At 32.2% G+C, this 11,821-nt stretch overlaps 1 long non-coding RNA gene across 1 annotated transcript; it reads right to left on the reverse strand.

Moving 5' to 3' along the window:
- Window positions 1-222: 222 nt before the first annotated feature.
- LOC134259966 (uncharacterized) lies at window positions 223-11,378 on the reverse strand. The gene is made up of 3 exons (XR_009990438.1): window positions 11,330-11,378; window positions 6,015-6,143; window positions 223-311 (listed from the first exon to the last, which is right to left on the reverse strand). It is a non-coding gene; the product is annotated as an uncharacterized LOC134259966 (long non-coding RNA).
- Window positions 11,379-11,821: the final 443 nt, after the last annotated feature.

Genomic DNA, 11,821 nt, shown 5'->3' on the forward strand with positions numbered 1-11,821 from the left:
ATTTAGAAATCGTCCAGACCTGTTACATATACAGTAGACATGCACCTGACATGCCTTATGCATGCTGTTGACATGCACTACACATGCCTTAGACATGTTACTGACATGCATTATACATGTCTTAAACATGCTGCTGTAATGCAGTATACTTGTTTTAGATTATGCTGCTGACATGCGTTATAAATACATGCCTTAGACATGCTGTAGACATGCAGTCTTACCTGGGATCTTTATCACGCTCCTTTTTGAGGAGCATTTTCAGGTAGGAAATATTCATTGTAACAGGAAGATTTAAATCCCCCAACCTTAAGCTAAAAATAGAAGTACCCTTTATTTTAAATTCTTTATAATTATTTATACATGTACTATCAGAAAAATCAAACTATTTCACTTGCGCACAGTCTCCATTGATGAAAGGGGAAGAGGGAGTTGTTTTAAGGGCAGGGGAGTCAAGGAAACCGAGACAGAAATATCTTAAAAAAATGTTTTTTGACTTAAAACTTATTAAGCAAAGCTTATGCATAGGTTTGGCCTTTTGACTCATCTCAAAATGTAGGTCAGTTTCAGAATCTTATTAAACAAAAATGCCAATTCTTCCCTTATATAGGCCAAAAATAATGTAGTTAATGAAATGATATGAAGAAAATGAAATCAAACTGTTGCCAGTAATTGTGCCAATGTAATTAACTGGTTCTTTCCTTGCTCTGTACTCTTAGACCTGTATCTTAATTTAACCCACTTCCTACATAATGACAAAAAGGGGAGATACAGGCCAAAGAATATGGTCTCAAAATAAGACGATGTTATGGTTTCAGCCGTTGGTTTCCAGGAAAAGCCTCTGACAGGATATCAGTGGAGACTGCTAACAACTTACTTCTATTATCTTAATACCTCACTTCTGAGTTTTCTTTTTTAAAAAAACAAAATAGTTTGACATAATCCAGTACAGCCATCAAAAGATCTGTGTTAATGGCCCTGTTCTCAATTTACCATTCCCTGATATGGATATTGGGGAACAATTTAGCCCTTGGTGATTGCAGCAATTACATTGGAAGCACTGGTTTTCTAAGTGCTGATGTTTGAATAATGGGGGTCTCAGAAAGAAAACAAATGCTAATTAACAAGGCACAGCATCAATAGGGATTGAATTTATTTTCTTCTCAAAATTTCGTCCTACAAAACAGCCTTCAAATTGAAATGACTTATTAGATATTGATTCCCACATTTTTGTTGATCACTCAAGACTGTTTTTTATTAGTGTTTATGGGTGTTTTGTTTTCCTTTGATGCAAGGATGCAAAAGAAACAAGAAGAAAAAATGTGTTTGAGAAAATCAGTATGTTTTAACAATTATTGTGACCTTGACAAACAGTTTGATCCTCATCTACCTTTCTTTTCATGAGAAACTTTTAACATTTCTCCAGTACAATGACCAAACAAGAATTTTAGTCCCTATTTCAATATCATTCTAAGATAAGTGAGGTCAAGGTCAGGGGTTAAGTCAAGGTCAAAAGAAAGGTCAATGTCAAAAAGTGCAGATAAAGTGAACAGCTCTCACCAATATGTGTCACTAGGATATAAGGTTTGATAAAATTAATCGAACAGTTTCTTTGAACTTTATTAATATAAAAAATAATTTAATGCATTTTATAGCTCTTACCAATATGTACCAGCATATGAAGTTTGACAAAAAAAACTTGAATAATTTCTTTGAAACTGAGATAAATGCAAGTGAGGAAAGAATAGAAAGACAGAAGGGTGGAAGATGAACATGACAAACCTATGCCCCTGCCATATTCATGCCAGGGCAAAAAAAAAATAGTATTGACCTTTCCTTTGATCTTTACCTCACTATTCTTAAATTAAAGTTTTGCTTAATATAAAAAAAAATCATATAATTTATTTTTAAGATATTTTTATCAATTAAACCTTAGAATTATGTTGATAAAATTATATTGATGAGATGCGTTCAACTTTAACAAAAATAATTTGGCTTGACCTTTCCTTTGACCTTGACTTGATCGGTGCTATTCAATTTCATAAACATTTTTTACCTTGACCTAATTTTATTTTTTTAAAAAGAGAAAAAGATGAGGGTATTTTGCGAGTGAATTGCAGGAATCATGTGCATAAAATATTTATAGTTTATAAACCCACAAATTTTTAGGCTGACCACATGCAGCTGGACAGACTTTACTTAAGGAATAACTCTAAGTTTTTGGTTTCATGATGTGATCAATCGAGTGGCTTGCATGATAATTTGCATAAACAGGCGTTTATGCATAAAATTATCAAACAAGCCAATTTGTTATACCTTTAAAAATTGTTCCTATACAAATCTATACAGAAAAAAGTCTAACATTTTTAATGTTTTGCTGAGCGGGCATAAAAAAATCGATGTTGGACCGCTGAGTTAAATGTTGGACCGCTCGGAGAGATGTTGGACCGCTTACGTCACAGAATGGGCGGAGCTTAATCTCATTTTCATTCTTTGGCTTTAAACAGTGACAGATCTAATGTTACATTACGGAATATAGTACAAAATACACGTATGTCAAAAAATATAAAATAAAATGAAAGGTATAACAAAACATTTATTGACAGAGTTCTCGGGCAAAATGCGTTTTGTCAGACCCTCGAACCAAACTGTCTGCCTTCAGCCTAACGGCCTCAGGCAGACAGTTTGGTTCTTGGGTCCGACAAAACGCATGTTGCCCTCGAACTCAGTCAATAAATGTATACATACTATTGATCATGAAACCAAAAAATCTTACAGTTATTCCTTATATTTACAAAATGGAAAAAGTAACACATAGAAAAATCTTGTTTAAATTGTAAACAGTAACATTTATGAACACTTAAGGATGTACAACACACCTACCCCCAAAAATTCCTGTCGTTTAATTTTCGTTATTTTTGTATATTTAGTAAACGACTATATCTACTGTATGTATGCACATTTTGGACAAAATCGTTCGAGTGGTTTTTGGACAGGAACTTCCAAAAGTTACCCCCCTTTAGTTGTTTACGAGGAGAGAAAATTTTTAATCAATGAATTACTTAAACCTTGATTTTCAAAAAAGCCAGGTTAGATATCAATGTCAAATTTCATTGGCTTATTCCTTTAACCATTTAACACAAAAACATAGTCATCTTTTTGATATGCATATCATCAAAATAATTTTTAAAGACCTTAAACTGAAAAACTATGAATTATCTAAGCCTTGAAAATTGCATATTTTTCAAATTCAAAATTTTTTTGTGAAAAAACCTGTCGTTTAATTTTGGTAAAAAACTTTCTTTAGGTAGCTGGTAGTAAAAATAATCTTCATAATTTTTTGTATAATTTTTGTACGACCAGTTTTGATTTAATAGCGGAAAATTACCCCCTCCCCCTTTCTCAATAAATCACGTTCCCGAGCGTCTTTCAGACGGGTGTGATCACTTTGTTATATGAATCTACAAAAACACATTAAAAAAAATAAATTGGAATATTGCTTTTGCTTCAAAAATATATTAACTTACAAATTTAAAAGTTCTCATATGTAAAGCATATTTAAATGTAGATTTTTAGGCAATTTTTGAATACCCCTACCACCCTCACCCCTTCCTTTTTTGCGTCGCAGACCATTAGCGTTTGACGAAACGTCGTTTACAGTGCACATATACTGGTATTTCGTTATTTGAATCCCGGAGGTATGCATTAGTTCTTAAATTCATGAATGCAGAATAAATATTGACTACTCTTTTTATATGTATCAGGAAAAAAATACTGAAGGATTTTAGTGTTTAGTCCATATATGTATGCGTTATGCATTCCATATATCACATGAAACCTGGATACGAATTCAAGTTTTGTTGAACTTCAATATCATATATGTCGATTTTTAATTTTATATCTTTAATTTTATTCATTAAAAAAATGGTGTATGTTCAAATCTCCTGTGATATAAATGGAATAATTGTAGTTTCATTCATGTCATTATTTCAAACGAGACAGTATGTGGCAGTGGGGATACATCGACATTTGCATAGATGTACACCCCTCATGATATTGTACGCATTTCTTTCAATGTCGTCGCTTCTAAAGTTAGTATGAAAATTCCGTATTCGTCCACATTAACTTCAAAATATCAAACATTAAACTCTTCATCTATTTCAATTTATATCAAATCGCACTTTGATATTTTTTTTTGAAAATCTTTAAAAAGGCTACGTTTTGTTTTGATTCGAGGAAATGCGAACCGACATTGTTGACAGTGACAGAAAATCAAACGATTTGCTGCAATAGGATATTCATCAATGCAGATAATTTCAGTACAAGTGAACAATTCTTTTCAATTCTATACTTACATTGTGTATATGAGGTCTATAGTATTCAATTCTCGGATTTATCAGGTCTTGCTGAAAATGTATCTGATTCTGTGGAAAACCGTGAATAAAGGGAGGAAAATAAACATCTCCTACATTTTCAGAGTTGTTCCTCTTTGATCAGTAAGGGTCTACATCGATTTTACATTGTAAAAAAGTTTTTTTTTTTTTTGTTTATTTATTGTTATTTTATTTAATTAAAGAAAAAAAAACAATATTTATATCGTAAATGCACAAATTGTAATGAAGACCATTAATCGGAATGTTATATAGCCAATTGTACATAATGAGAATTTCGGCAATGTAAAATTTTCAGAATAAAAAAATAAAAAAATAAAAAAATGCTGCGCTTTGATAAAGAATACAATTTATTTTATATGAAATGAAATTAACATTAAGGGATGATATTTTATGTCTAGCTTTTTACGGAGTTTAATCGGGTTAATAAAAAAATACTTATGGATTGAGTACGGTACGCATAATCACAGCCAAGCCCATTTTTCTTATATGATTGATATACATCGGGATCGTTTTACTCGTCATTTGAACGCTTTATTTTTGACGTTAAATTTGACGTCACGTCAAACGTTCAATTGAAATCGCAAGAGTTATCTCCCCTAGTGTGTTGTACGTCTTTAAACCTTAATTAAGAATTACATGTATGATAACATATTAGTTAACATTTGAAATAAATAATAAACCTCTTCTAAACAATAGCTATATATATGAAATTTTCAGTAGGTAAAGTTGACAAGGAATATGTTTATTATCATTTTCTTATCAAACAATTGTCCAGCTCCTCACATCTGTTATAACATGTTCAAGTCATGGTCAGTTATTTGAAGCATTGAAAGTTAAAAATCAGGTTTTTAAAAAGCTATTATCTGCAGCGACAATTTAAAATCTTGATCGTTTGCATTTAAGTTTCATTTAAATTACTTTGTAGCTGAATTCTTGAGTACTGCAACAGTGTAATTTGTTTTTTTATTTTTAATTTATGTTCGTTTCATGCTGGCATATAGTGTTTTTATCAAATACCTGTATTTGATTCATCTTCAACATTAAAACGGGTAAAAAGAAAAATTCAACATAAAACAAGATAAAACTGTGTCAACTATTGAGCACCTTAACTAAATCTGACCAGAACTTCAGTGGTAATCAGGTTGACTTTAATTTTCAATGATAAATTGATAACAATCATTGCTGGTTCTCCTGGCAGAATTCAACAAAAGGTTAAAGATTATCTAATTTTGGAACTACTAAGCCCCCCACATAATGATATTATGTTGACATTATCATCAATTTAAATAAACCGACTGGGCTAGAGTCATATAAATCAACAGTTCCTCACCCCCTTATGATCAATATTTATCATCCCCCAATGATAGAACTGCCAACAAGCTCTCTAAACTTTTGACAGAAATCAAATATTTCTAAAGACGAGTCACCTAATAAAGATAAAAATTCTAAAACTCAACAAATTTATGGTTTTATTGGTTTTTCAAGTTCAATCAGAAACATACAATCTCCTTTCATTTTTTCCCAATGCAACGAAGATTACATAAAGACAAGCAATATTCTAATTTCCATTACATACCCTCCAAAAAATAAAATGAACTGCAATAAAAACAATCTCTTTCTTACCGTTTCTTTTTCCCTGGTTTAGACATAAGTATTTCTCCGTCGATAGACTTCTCTCAGAGCAAAAGGTATAACCAGCTTCTGCTTAGGACACATCTATTCCTAGGACCATTGCAACACAATATCAATGATCTGGAAAAAAAAAGTTTGGGAATCTGATCAAGGTAATTCCTTATTAAACAATCAGGGAATATCAAGTTTCTTCAACCAAAGATCACAATCTTGGACAGAACAGGGCTGCTTTGTGTGTAAACCTTTGTTTACCTAATAGTGCACTGCGTGTTTCGATGTCTCTATCATTAATAACCTTGGATTGTCCAAATATAAAAACCGCTTTTTATATAATAACAAAAATATATGATACTGAGAGGGTACACATTATTAAAATCTCCAAATATCAATCATTTAAACTTTAAATCTCAAATGAGGTTACCTGTTCAATGAGCTACCTTAACATGTTAACGTATATCCAATTAAAATTTTTCATACCACTAAAAATCTTATGAAGTTATTATTTCTACAACTTGATTAACTTGTATGACAGATTTAATGCACAAAGCACATCCAAGGGAAAATTTCCAAACCACAGTCAAGTACAGTGTTTTCCTATGTACATAAAGTAATGCTTGATTTAAGTATTTTTAAATATTTCTACTTTACCTAGGGATAATTTTCTGAATAACATAGTCTTGTATATTAAAAAAGAAAAAAAAGAAAAGTGAACAAGAAGATCAAGTTTCAATAAATATTTCCTTTGGTGTTCACATTATTTCACAAAGGAGATTTTTCTTTCATTTTAATGTAAGAAGAGTAGCACTTGATTCTGTGCCATCTACACTCTTTAACTAAAGCTTTCTTCAGTTTTTCCGAGAAAAATGACATAGCAAGCTAAAGTAAACAACAAATTAGCAAACAATCTTCACAATTACCTTATTGATCGTAATATACCAAGTACTGTGTAAATCTAATTACAGAATCGGATGTGAATGGCCAACTCTGCGATTTACATGGTAATTTTTCCAAGTCCTTTTGACCAAATACATAAATTTTATTACGAATAAACAAGATATCGTTAATTTTATCACATACTCCAAATTACCTCTAAAGAATATAAGGAATTGTTTCTCTCAATATAGACTGTAGCTCTTGGTGTTATAATCAAGTAGCAGAAAATCAGTAATAGTCAACTCTTAAGATAGCCAAATGAATATAATATTCAATTTTATCCTGAGTTACTGACAAAAATTAAAGTATCTACAATGGCATGGTCACTTTCATTGTATCTGTATGATGTGTATTTACTTAGTGGATTATGTACTCAAGGCTGAAGCTAATAAATTAACCCTGGGTTTGTCCTGCTTTGGGAAAGAAATAAGAAAAAAATTCTTGTAAAGAGCATATCAATTACACCATATATTAATTTCCAACAAGTATACAGCATGAAAATTACACCAAAAGCTCCAAAGTACCACAGAAGATGGCAATTTTAATTTCCAACATACAATGTATACTGTAAAATTGATAATAAAGCACCTTCATAAAAACATGAAAGTCAAGTAATATTATCATGCAAGTTTGAAAATTACTCAGAACTTACCTTTTTTAAAAAAGAATTATCCATGCAAAGATATCAATATACACTAATGTCTTCTATCAAATATTGAATGCTAAATTCTTGGATGAAAAACTCTCTGATTTATACAATTGCTAGTACCACAGCAGCAGAGTAATATTTGGCATCAAATTAAACACAAAGTACATGAAAGTTGCCGATTTAAAAAAATTTGGTGAACACACGATTCACCAGGTGACAGTCAATTATCTTGATTATCATATCTCAGTCGTTAACTCCAAAATGGCTTTTAAATATTTCACAGGGTGCATCCATACAATTCTTTGATTTTTCACTTATCAACTTTAAGATAAACATGTCCAGAACAAATTAAAAGTTGATCCCAAGTTAAAGTCCTCCTTCGCAATTTGGCTACTTTATAACAGACTGTTATACATACAGCAATCAATGTCCCAATAGATTGTGGGAGTTCATGGTTAGGTCCTATATTCAGCTGAACAAAACATAGGTGACAAACAAATTCAATAGTTTGTCTGGTATGGTGACAAACTGTGGAGAACATCATAACAGTTCTCCCATCAATTCACTGTGGGATTTCTGTCTGCCATTCTAACAAATCTATTGATACAAAATCTTCAATGCTTAATGCTGCAATTTTTCATGGTATAAATTAAATATCTTAACTCTTATAAACACATTTATTGAAACTTACTAATCCAACAAGGATAATACATGTTCTGTGATTTAAATGTAGCCAGGCATATGATGCAATTAAACATCCTTCTTTAAGAAATGTTCCATAACCCCAATATTGAGAACATTTCTTTAATGGAAAACCCATTTGATATTAAGAAGATATAGACTATTTGAGTTTTGAGTGCTACAAGACGACATTAACAACTTCCTTCATTAGCTAACTTTCTTCTTCATACTGAATTGGTAGTGCTTTCATTAAACATCTAAATTATAAATACGCAATGCCATTGGCAGCATCTTAAATGAGGCCGTAATAAGTATGCATCTCTAGTTGATACAACAAATGCAAGTTTGGTCAAGGTATAAAATAGCTCCTTGGAAATGAACCTGTTTCAAAAACTTTAATATGAAATCCCTCGTTACAAAAACATGCATGTGTAAATATGTAGATCAGTTGCAACATCTGCAGCAAAACTGGTGCTGTTGTGTCCAACATAAGCATCATTCATTTAAGTTTGGCCTATGAAGGACTTACAATATTAAATTTTATGAAGAGACTTGCTACAAAACCTTTAACCTAGCTGCTCAATCATCTAGAAACTAGACAATCATTAATAGTCAGGATGGTGACCATCTCTATGGGCCCAAAAGGGACTTGTCTTCTGGATTGTTAAATGTAAAGTAAATTAATAAAATTTTGAATCTACTTTAAATATATACATGTAAGACTCCAAAGTGCAATGTCACGCCAAAGGTTGATGGTATCACAAAAGACCAATGGTCTGCTCCAAACCCATATGGCTCATTGTTTTTACGGACGCTAAAGACTAAAGTCCAATGGTAACGCCAAAATCCGATGGCTTGTTTCCATTGAGATACGATGCGACTGATTTGGGTTATTCCAGCACTCACTCAAGATAATTAATAGATTAGGGTTACTCTTGCACCTATCCAAGAGATGAGAATAAGTCTTTGCAATTTAGTAATTTAAAACCATTGGGCCTTGGCATTGCGCAGCATTGCATTTCTGCACAATAGTACTATGACGTCATTAACGTTTATTGTTTTCTGCATCATCAGACGTGTGTGTGTCAAACCATCGGGGTTTGGCGCAGACCACTGGACTTTAGTGTGACCATCAGACTTCATTGTCGCAAACCGCAGGTTTTGAGTTCACAAGCTTCCTCTAAGAATTTTCTCAAATAAATTTATCTGAGCAAGACTCAACTTTTAAATTTCTTTCCTTGCAACTTACCTATAAGTTTTAGGCAATATTATTAAAATAATACCTTTATATGCTAATTTTCATGCAGCACTACAAAAAGCAGTGTGAAATGCTAAAAATAGATTGTTTGTATACAGTGTCAATTCTACAAAAGCTGCATTAAAAAGAACCAAATGTCAAAACACATTCAAAATCAAAATGTGTTTAAATTAGATTTGTATCTTTTAAATGAACGCAAACTTATTATAGGCCCTATTTTATTTGCATAAAAAATTTAATGGAACACAATGTAAGTCTAACCCCATTTTTCTTGCTGTATTTTCCATAGGGGCTTGTCTTCCGGATTGTTAAATGTAAAATAAATTTTAAAAATTTTGAATCTTCTTTAAATACACTTAAAAGTTGTTAAATTAAAGATCCTGACACTTCCAGGCAAGAAAACCACGTTTAAAAAAGACGTACCACATCTATATGCATAAACTCTATCAGGGACGCAAGCTTCCATCTTGGAAAAAATACCCCCGCCCACTTCAGCGCCTATTTCTGGACTCTAAACCATTAATTTATTTCGGTATCATGGCTCTGTCCCCTACAGTGATGATTTTCCTAAATGTTGATGCGATTGTCAGTCGTGAACACGCTTTTAATCAACAGTAAACGGATACAATTTCTTCGATTTGAGCTCACCTCGCTGAATCGACCCCAAAAGAACGGAAGTTGACAAAATTGCAAGGGCAGATAATGATTGTATAGGGAAAACTCAAGGGTAATCGAAAGCGAATGGTAACACCCAAGGATTTCCAGTTTCGTAGAGAAAAATGTTTACCGACAAGAAAAAGACGGTGATATAATAAATACGGGCTAAAGTTTGGTTTCACAGGCTAAATTGTCATTGGGAAGACTCATCTAATATATAAGTAATTTGTTACATAATTTAAAAGCGCGCTATATGCTATACCACGATTATCGCCCTTGCGTCGTTACCATGCAACCATGTCAACTTCCATTCTTTTTGGGTCGATTCAGCGAGATGAGCTCAAATCGAAGAAACTGTATCCATTTACTGCTGATAAAAAGCGTGTTCACGACTGACAATCGCATCAACATTTAGGAAAATCATCACTGTAGGGGACAGAGCCATAATACCGAAATAAATTAATGGTTTAGAGTCCAGAAATAGGCACTGAAGTGGGTGGGGGTATTTTTCCAAGATGGAAGCTTGCGTCCCTTATAGAGTTTATGCATATAGATGTGGTACATCTTTTTTAAACATGGTTTTTCTTGCCTGAAAGTGTCAGGATCTTTAATTTAACAACTTTTAAGTGTATTTAAAGAAGATTCAAAAATTTTAAAATTTATTTTACATTTAACAATCCGGACAAGCCCCTATGGTATTTTCTGCAATTCTGTCACGCATTATCGGTAATATCTTAAAAATTCTTTATGTGAAATTATTGTAATTCATATTTTTCTTAAAAGGTATCAATTATCTTTTTATTTTGATAATGAAAAAATAAACCTTTACAATAAAATAAAAGAGAATGATGTAAGTAGTTTTCATTAATTTTTATACTGTTGTGTCATAAATATGGCTTCATAATTTAATCTGCTAATCTACAAATAAATTAAATATAGGTACATGTTCACTTTTCAAGGAAACTGAACTTCAAGCGAGGAAATTCTGGTTGTGGAGTCTCGGCGCGATGCATCCCTGACACCAAAGCATTCCAATTACAGACAACAACACCGACTAGACAGAACAGTCCTATACTCCAACTGCACAAGAAGTGCCTGCATTAAATTACTTTCTTAGAATCTCTTTACCTACAGGTGATGTCTACTGCATCATATTCATAAATCACGATTGTTGTCATGCATCTGCAGCAGACGGTCCAGCATCCATTTTGCAGAACAATACATTTCACAAAACGAATTTTCTGGTTGTCCGTACCCGACGTATACAGATGAAAAACGAATCATTGCACATTTATTCAAGATTAACATGGCATATATAAAAGACATTTTTAAAACGTTTTTCAATTTTTTATATCAACTGATAAATGTGTGAATTCCTTATTAAGTTTCATGATGGTATGCCAACATTGCACAGAATCAACACATGAAATTGAAATGAAAAGAAAAATCTGTGATACTGGCAAGATTACTGTTTTTAATGGCAAAAATCTTCTGGATAAATTTGATAGAATATTAGCATTCTTAATTAAATATTCTGTTAAAATTGATTTGGGGATATCTCAATTCCAAAATGAAATTTGGACCGAATGTAAGCAATACCGTATAATCCCTATTAACAGC

This window comes from Saccostrea cucullata, unplaced genomic scaffold (assembly GCF_032062105.1).
Source record: "Saccostrea cucullata isolate Sc308-1 unplaced genomic scaffold, CSIRO_AGI_Scuc_v1 ctg12539, whole genome shotgun sequence".
In the NCBI taxonomy this organism is placed as follows: Eukaryota; Metazoa; Mollusca; class Bivalvia; order Ostreida; family Ostreidae; genus Saccostrea; species Saccostrea cuccullata.